The sequence below is a fragment of the Miscanthus floridulus genome, unplaced genomic scaffold (assembly GCF_019320115.1).
Source record: "Miscanthus floridulus cultivar M001 unplaced genomic scaffold, ASM1932011v1 os_2481_2, whole genome shotgun sequence".
Lineage (NCBI taxonomy): Eukaryota > Viridiplantae > Streptophyta > Magnoliopsida > Poales > Poaceae > Miscanthus > Miscanthus floridulus.
Window position 1 is genome coordinate 111,023 of NW_027098327.1, and position 9,564 is coordinate 120,586.

A 9,564-nucleotide genomic window follows, 5' to 3' on the forward strand; every position below is an offset into this window, starting at 1 on the left:
TTTGGTGGCATTTGTCCTTGTAGTTTGTGAGTTATGCCTGTTTAAAGTTGGGTTTCAGAAATGGCTGCTCTCTGTCAATTGTGGACCAGTTTCTGTAAATGGGTATATTTGACTTAGTTAACTTGAGAATCATGCTAAGATGATTATAGATGAAATGTAGATAATTTTATAAGCTTTCCAAAATGTCTTCTTGCAAGTCATTTGGATTTGTGTAACTCCAGTTATAGCTAAATCTTGTAGCTGCTGTTTGCATGTCCAGAAATTGGCAGATTCTAATTATAGTGTTTGCTTGTATATTGTTAAGTGTGACGTATGCCTTGAATGATGACTGAGTTAGAGCACCTGAGATCTTGGGAAACTTGTGCCATGCTTGATGTGCTTGCTCTCTATAGTTAGTGGTGTGATGTTAGTTAAATAGTTATTGGTGTATGTCTTGCATAATCTTATGTTTGTCTTGAATGTTTATGTGATGCATCTTGTGTTATAATTCATCACATTCATACACTTGCATATTGCATCTCATCTAGATACGCTAGATGAACCACGTGAAGGATGTGATGTTGGAGCCAAGCCCGAAGACGATGTATGGAGGATCTATCCTGAAGATGGAAGGGCTAAGCAAGTATTAGGACCTGTGATGTCACCAGGATGGTGCAAGCTAACTGAACTGACTTGTGTCGGATCCCAGGCAAGCCCCGGAGCATTATAAGTCTCCTAATTTATAAAAGCAATTCTTTCTATATATATGAGTTTATATATTATTGTATTAAGTTATAGGAGTTGATTGAAACCGTTGATGCATTTATTACTATCATTGCCTACCTTATTACCTTTTTACCCTGTTAGGTCAGGATCGAATAACTGCTTAGCCTTGCTTAGATCGATAGCGATCGGAGATATCCGGTCACCTACATTATAGGTGGTTACTGGAAGAATTTAGCTATGGAAAGAATGATATCCTGGAATTAACCATGTGTGATGGATAATTAGAGACCGGACGGAAAAAGTTGGAGGCAACCAGACAGGGTTCTGGGGTGCTGTTAGTTTCCGTCTGTGTCGATTAAGGACCGACCGTTGTTGGGCCTCGAGTCATGTTGAACGCATGCCTTACATTTAGCTGGCCAGATAAAGTACCTTCCGACCACGAAGCTGGGAGATTTTTCGGGCCGAGTAGATTGCCCGCAGTGCACTGTGCCGGAGCAGGTGTGGTAGGACACGGGGGCGAGATGATAAGACCAAAGTGCAGTCGGTCGGCCCCCGGGTACATGTGGTTCCTGGCAAACTCAAGATTCCTGGAAAGTTGACTTGGTGATCAATATCTCACTTTAGCGGGTGAGTAAGGTTTGTGTAAGGAATAAATCACCAGCTGGTTAGGAATCGATTCGAATCGCCATCGCTCCTGGATAGTGAGCACTTGACTCGAGTTACTGCATCGTAGTAATTATTATGGAACAATGATGGTTATCTGGATGGTATGGGATATGCTAAATCTAAATTGGTAACTGGATGTTATTGGTTAATCAAGTGATTGCTATAGTATAGGTGCTTACCTAGATGGATAGGTCATAATAAAGATGATGCAAAGTACTTAAAATGGTTTCTTCATGATAGCTTATGCTTTTCGCAAACAAGTCAGCTAGCCCACTAAAGAAAGCCTTGCATGATCCTTGGTGTCATTTGTTTTGGTTTCCGACGGGTAAGTCTGGCTGAGTACATTCGAGTACTCAGGGTTTATCCCACCTTGTTGCAGGTGATGTTCTTGACCTGTTGATGATGGTGGCTAACCGCCGGTGGGCTCGGTGATTCTATACTTACTTCTCATCTATATGCTTTTGTCGGATGATGTCACTATGCTAGCAATATATTTGGAACTTATATTAATGTAATCATTTGAAAGCTATATTGTTTTCACTAAGCGGTTTTGAAACCCCAAACTTGTACTATTATTTGTTAACCCCTTTGTAATATTATTTCCGCTGCAACCCGATGTATGTGATGTGTATTGGCTTAATCACACGATCTTGGTTGTGATGTTGATTTACCGAGGTCTTTCGGGACACTCGGCGGACTACCGGGTTTATATGAGTGAAAGTATGGGTGTGTCAACGTGTTAGCGGGGACAACCGTACTTGATCTTGTATAAATTGGGCGGTTCTGTTACAAAAATGGTTGTGGTGCTGAGATATGTTGATAGGTGTGGAGTTGTGAAGGAGAGCTTTGTTGGGCTTGTTCATGTGAAGGATACAACTTCTGCAAACCTCAAGTCATCTATTGATTCTCTATTTGCTAGGTTCAAGCAGAGCATAAAGCAAGTGAGAGGCCAAGGATATGCTAGTGCTAGCAATATGCGAGGTGAGTTCAATGGCTTAAAATTATTGGTCATGAGAGAAAATAATAGTGCATATTATGTCCATTTCTTTGCTCATCAACTTCAACTAGTGGTTGTAGCTGTTGCTAGAAAGCATACAGGCATTGCAGAATTTTTTAGCAAGATTTCTACCTTGTTGAATTGGTGGGTGGATCTTCAAAGAGAAGGGACATGATTAGAGACATCAATCTCAAAGAAGTTAGTAAGGCCTTAGGTCGTGGGTTACTTGAAACTGGGACAGGATTGAATCAAGAACAATGTCTTCAAAGACCTGAAAATACTCGTCGGAGTTCTCACTATAAATCTCTTAGAAGTCTAGTTAACTTGTTCCAAACAATTATCAAAGTGTTGGAATTTGTGGAAAATGAGGACAAGGATGGAAAGGCAAGGGGCATTCTTGTGTACTTCCTGTCTTTTGAATTTGTCTTTTATTTGCATCTCATGTTGAACATTTTGACTATCACAAATGTCTTGTCAAATGGATTGCAACTGAAAGATCAAGATATTGTGAATACTGTTAATTGTGTGAGGTCAACTAGAAGCCATTTGGATAAGGTTAGAAGAGATGGATTGAAGCAAATACTTGGAGAAGTGTACGCATTTTGTGATGAACATGATATTTTCAACCTAGAAATGGATGAGCCTTACATTGATCCAACTAGGTCAAGAAAAAAATCTGGAATTACCAACAAGCATCATTTTCAAGTTGATTGTTTTAATGAAGTCTTTGATTGGTTGCTAGAAGAGCTTGATAGTCGCTTCAATGAGACTACCTCTCAATTGCTAGTATGTTCAGCTGCATTCAATCTAAGAGATTCATTTCATGATTTCAACGTGGATAGTTTGATAAGCCTAGCTAAGCTATACCCAAGTGACTTTAATTCCGTGCAATTGAGAGATCTGAATTCTGAACTTTTCCTTTATAGTGGTGATGTGCGACAGGATGATAGATTTCTTGACATACAAACAATTGATGAGCTTTCCAAAAAAATGGTGGACATAAAGAAATATCTTACCTATCCTTTGGTTTATTGGCTATTGAAGCTAGTACTTGTATTGCCCGTCGCCACAGCTACAATTGAGAGGGTCTTTTCAGGTATGAAAATAGTGAAAACATCTTTGCGCAACCGTATGGGTAATCAGTACATGAGTAATAGTCTCATTTGTTACGTGGAGAAAGAGAAAATGTTGAACGTTACCAATGCTGCTGTAGTGGTTCGTTTCAAGAAAATGAGAGATCGCAAATACTAGAGGTGATGCATTACTTTCATATTTTATCGTTTTTTAGTTCTGAATCCGTCTTTTCTCGACGTATTTAGTCATCTAACTAATACTTATGTCGTAGGTAATTGACTCATCGAGGACTTCGGCTTAATATGTATTTTGTCATGCAGACCATGTAAATTTTGGGTGTTTATCTGAATTAACTATTAATGTCTCGGATCCAGTATTTTGGTAAGAATTTCTGCAGTTCTATTGTCTATGTACCGTCACTGTACTGAGATAATCATTATGCTTAATAAAGTGTGCACTCGGGTCTAGCTTCGCCCCGGGCCTCGCCCCCCGTTCGTATGTATGGGAGCGTCCGTCGGACTGGCCGTTAAACCCCCCACCCCCCGCACTGCACAGCAGGCAGATAGCCGTTCCAAACTTGCAATGCCGCTCGGTAGCCGCACGGGAGCGACCGGAAAGCAGTGCTCCCGTAGAACGCGTCGCGCGCGCGCGGATTGGACGAGGCCGCTGCGTGGTCACCGCGCACGGCAGACGCACGCATGGCCTCGATGCCTGAAGCCGTATGGGGCAGGGCAGCTCGCGCTCGCGGTCCCGGCCGGGTTGCCTGCCTGCTCTCCCGGGCCGGCCGGATGCCGGTCTGGCTGGCACCAGTGCGCGGTGCGGCGCGCCTGGACAAGGCCGACAGGCGCCAGCTGTGATGTGCAAGCATACGATCCCCGTGTCTTCCTTCCGCTCCATCTACGGAGTAGGAGTACTCCGTATTCGAATCGAAAGCAGCACGGGCGCACCTTAAATGCTGCAGCGGTACTACCGTTACACCAGATGGGAGAATGGCCTTTTCGCTTGAAATTATCGTCTGTATTTTTCTCTTATAACAAAACAGTTTTAGTCGGCTTATTGACGAGCAGAGCCGACGGACGTTGCAGTACTGGTGGTAGGCAGGCAGCAGTGCGTAGGAGCGGTACATGCATGCACCGAGCATGATGATCTGCTCCGGTGCCATGTCCCGTTGCTCCTTCGATGCCGACGTACCTGTCCCGTGATGATGCCAACGTGGCTGTCCAGTACTGCAGGTGTTTGATTGGGGTGGTTCTATGTCTATTGTATTGGAAGCAGAATGGTGCGCCATGGTTCCACGTTATCGCTCCTTAAGTCCTTATAACGAAACTAGCACGGCTACGTTTGTTTGTTACTAGTATTTTAGCAATTCTAGATTTTTATTATAGGATTTGAAAGGAGCAGAATAACATCTCACTTTAACACTCCAGGAATCCTCGGTCGCCCAGGGTTTCGGCCACTGTTCAACACTGTAGTTGATGTGACGATCTTTTTCTTCTTCTTCTTCTACCTCTTTTCCCCCCTTTTCCCTCCGTTAAAACTTGTTCGTGTATAGAAAAAATCGACGCAGCGTAGCGTGTTCATCGTTCGTGCTAGTACTCTATTCAACCATGGTGTAACTACCACTCCTCAGTCGCACAACACAATTGCAATGCAATCAATGCTGGTGATCGTTTGTTTAAACATTCGTCGAACATTCTAGATATCTACTGGTTTATTTATCATATAATTCATCATGCAGTTTAAAGATCTAGGAGTCGAACCATTACAGTTCCATCTGTTCACAATTTCTCATGTCTAATACTTAATCGAGTACTACCCTAACCACAAACATGCCATCAAAATTTACAACTGCGTTGGAGACATGTAATTGATATTATTATCTATTCTATATATGCTAGTACGGAGTATTAGCCTTTACGTGCACGTTTGCACCTAGTCTTCATGATTTCGTCTGCCTTTAATATGTCACCACCTGGCGTGCAAATTTGCTGCGGTACTTCCAAATGACCGTGAGCCGTATATTTATTTCGATCGGACGGTCACGATCAATTATTACCTTCTAGAGGTAATAGATGAAATGTATATTTTTTATTTTTTATTTTATAAAATAGGATAAAGAAGGAAAGTTTTAGATATAAAAAATATTTTTTGATGCATGCGTGATCTCACTGATATAGTAAATCCTTTTTAGTTTATAACTTTGTACTTGATATATTTTAATTATCATATAATTCTGTATGTAACTTTATACATTTGATTTTGCATGTGGTAGGATTTGAATGTGTACGTGATTAGCCTGTGTATGTAGTTAGCCTATGTAGCGTGTGTGTACGCGCACCTAACGACTAGCGTGTACATGGTTAGGCGTGTGTGGTTACTGGTTAGCGTGTGCATGCATGCTAGTTGAGTGGTTAGCATGTGTGTTCGTGTTCGTGGTCTGCGTGTGTGTACGTGGCTAGTGTGTACGTGCATGTTTTTTTTCTATACCATATAATGTAATGTCTTGTATTATATACTATATCATAGAAATGTAAAAAAAAATACTATCACAGGAAATTGCTCTCTAAGATAGACTATGGATAGATTGAATATGTGTGTTTATCTGTCAAATTCCTGCACAGTGCCACAAATTTTCCCGGCATACAAACGGTTCGAACCTAGTTATCGACCACATAAAAAAAAAAGAAAAACACATCAAAATTGAACTATTCTCTCTTCAAACCATACACAATGTATAATACCATGCAATCGGAAAATGCCATTTTTTTATGAGGGAAAGTGATTAGGGGGCAGGATGGACGTTTCCCTCCCATCATTAGCGGCATGCAGGATTTCCTCTCCGTCATTAGAGGCATGCGGAGGAAGTTTTTTATTTTTCTATATTTTTTAATTTAAGTAATTCGTAAAATCCGTAAAATCAACGACTCAGATTTATTTCAGATATTACCTCCTGGTAGGTAAATGATGTACCTTAGCGTTGCCCTTTGTTGACTATTTTGTACTAAACCACGGCTGAGACCATATTTGATCATAAACAGAGCTAGGTACAAGAATGAGATTCAACGTTTTCATACTTAGTCTGATTGAATATTATAATTTTACAGTACTTCAAACCGAATTGTAATTAATGTTGTATACTTTTACCAAACTAACTCATATACGGTTGTTAGCGACCGATATCACTAAAACCTCAGCAAGCACGAACAAGTAACGAGTCAATACAATCCGATATAACGGAGCGAGATAGAGTTTGGACTTTGCAGAAGGAAGCACCAGCAGGGTGCTGAGGGTATGTAGAGCAGCAAGTTCTATAGATAGATAGGAATCAAAGATACATGAAGAATGAGAGGTAAGACATAAGGGGAAGGAGCTGTTCTTCGGTTCAGAACTTCTCATAATCGATCGCAAATTGCTACCGGTGCTTGCTTGATATTTCTCTCCGTCATGAGACCTAGCAAGCCAAGCCAGGGTTTTTAATTTTGATATTGCAAAAATTTCGGTCACCACCGAAATTACCGAATTTCGTGAAATTCAGCCGAAATTTTTTAGAGGCTAGCACATGAAGTATGTTTTTTTTTTCTAAAAAAATGTAGATCTAAACAACTATTAGTATTGATTTATGACTACACATATATTCAATAAAATAGTATGCAATATAGACAATAAAAAATACGAGTCTAGAGTTGTATAGCACATGTATTAATATATTACAAATTTTTGGGTTTTTTCTTTCGGACACCACCGAGATTATCGAAATTCGTGAAATTTCGCCAAAATTTTAAACCCTCAGCCAAGCCCATATTGCCTAGGCACATATCTTATCCTAGGTTGACATCCTAACATTCTCCCTTTTTAAAGATCCGGCTTGCCCTCAAGTCGATGCATAAATGCTAGACCACTGGAATCACAAAGTATAAGCAATTCCTTGAGGTGATGCCATGATTTGTAACCATTGGTGAGTAGTGGTAATGGTGAGACTTTGTAGCCATTAGAAACCTTGATGAGCTTGTTGCCGACCGCCCACTGTCTTGCACAAAGCATCTCATCAAATCTGTCAATGGGATAGGCAAGCTATACGCCATGTTCGTTTGGCTTATAAGCCGTACTTTTCACCCATGAACATTATTTTTCTCTCGCAACAAATCAGCAAATGGTACTTTCAGCCATGACTTATCAGCCAAGCGAACATGGCATATATATCTGCAGGAGCATTTGTAGTCTGAACCATAGAAGCAACTGAGGTATTGCTTCACACTCAGTCAGACAACACTGGTACCTTTTTGCTCATCATAGATAACACCCTCAACAATATAGTCAGAACTAGTGGGACGTTATCTTCAAGATTAAACATATGCCAACAAATAGCGTAGGACAGCCCAAGGATCCACAACTTCCATGTTTATTTGAGTATAGAAGTTTTGATCCTGCAACTCTTTAGTTCTTGTACTTGGATGAACGGGGCTGTATTTTTTGCTGATGATATAGCAGATTTCTCAAGTCACACACAAGCACATTATGAGAGAAAACTCTTCAGCCACGTTAAATGAGGATAAAAACACAGAACAAGCGTCCTTCAGTGTTCAAATTTCCTTGTAAGTTGTAACGGATTCAAATTCGGCAGCCCCCTGTCTGGATCTCGACATGTCCAAAAGCGGTCGTGTAGGTTTGTAAAGCGTAGTCCAAATCAGCACACCCGTATAGGTGTACCTAACGACAGCATGTCGGAGGGAGAAACCAGTAAGCACTCCAGCTCGACCAGACCGTATCCATCTAGCTGCCTGACTGCCTGAGCTACACCAACACAGCCTCTGCCTCTGTACGTGTACGGGCTTCCGTCGCTACCGCCACCGCCACCGCCCGTTCAACTGCTCAGCGTAATGGCGGATCCAACGACTTTCGTCTCAAACCTACTAAGGCCCCGTTTAGTTCCACCCAAAAGCCAAAAAATTTTGCATAGTAACCATCACATCGAATTTTGTGGCACATGCATGGAGTACTAAATGTAGACGAAAAAAAAACTAATTACACAGTTAGTCGAGAAATCGTGAGACGAATCTTTTAAGCCTAAATAGCCCATAATTGGACAATTTTTACCAAATACAAACGAAAGTGCTACAGTGGCCAAAAGTCAAAAATTTTCGGAACTAAACACGCCCTAACTGCACCAATGAAGTTTCACCAGACACCGGCGGCGCTGCGTTTAGCGGTTTTACCGTGGACGAACACCCCTGCACCTGCAGCATGCAAGTACGTACCACTCGAATGCCATGGACGGGAAGGCCACTGACCAGCCGCCGCGTTCCTTCTCCACGGGGGCAAGGGCATCAACTGGGCAAGCGGCCGGCCGAGCAGAGCAGAGCCGGCAACCGGACGAACCTTCCGCGAATCCCAGACCTGTGCGCACGTCCTTGGCACATGCCACGGCCGGATCTCGCCGCGGGCTGGCACTGGCAGACGGGCAGCACGAGCGGGGCAAGCAGCCAGTGCCCCTGCGTGCCTGCCCACCACCAGCCGGCGCCTCACTGTAAAGCAGCGACCGGAGCACGCAGAGGAAAACAGCTGCCAAAAGTTGCACGCGCGCTTCCCCGCCCGGCACTCGGCACCCGGCAACCGGCTCCCGCACGGCAGGCACCCCACCCCCACCACTTGCCAGGCTAGGCTACTACCCCTTTCGCGGATGCCGCCGCCCGCCGGGGTCGGGGTGGACGCGTCCGCGCGTGGGCAAGTAAAGGCGCCCGCGCCGCGCGGCCCCCACCGGCGTGGACGTACGCGCGGGCAGGCTCCGCTGGATCCAGGGTGCGGCCAGCAGTGTCGTGTCCCAAACCTACCACATTTACTCCGCGGACGCGCCATCCTGCCAGCCAGCCGAGCGCCCCCGGAGCCGCCCGGCACTCGCCCGTTGGTTCACCACCTGCTGTCCGTGCCGTGCCGCGGCTGCCTGCCTGCCTGGCTAGCTGGTTGCCACGGCTAAGGAACCGGCCCCCGGCGCTCCCGTATAAATACCACCCCACTCCATGCCATCCCAACCCACTCACACACCAATCGAAACTTACACATCTCTCGAGTTCAAGTTCCTCCCTCCCCCCACACACCACTGTCACTAGCTAGAGATCCGGCAGTCA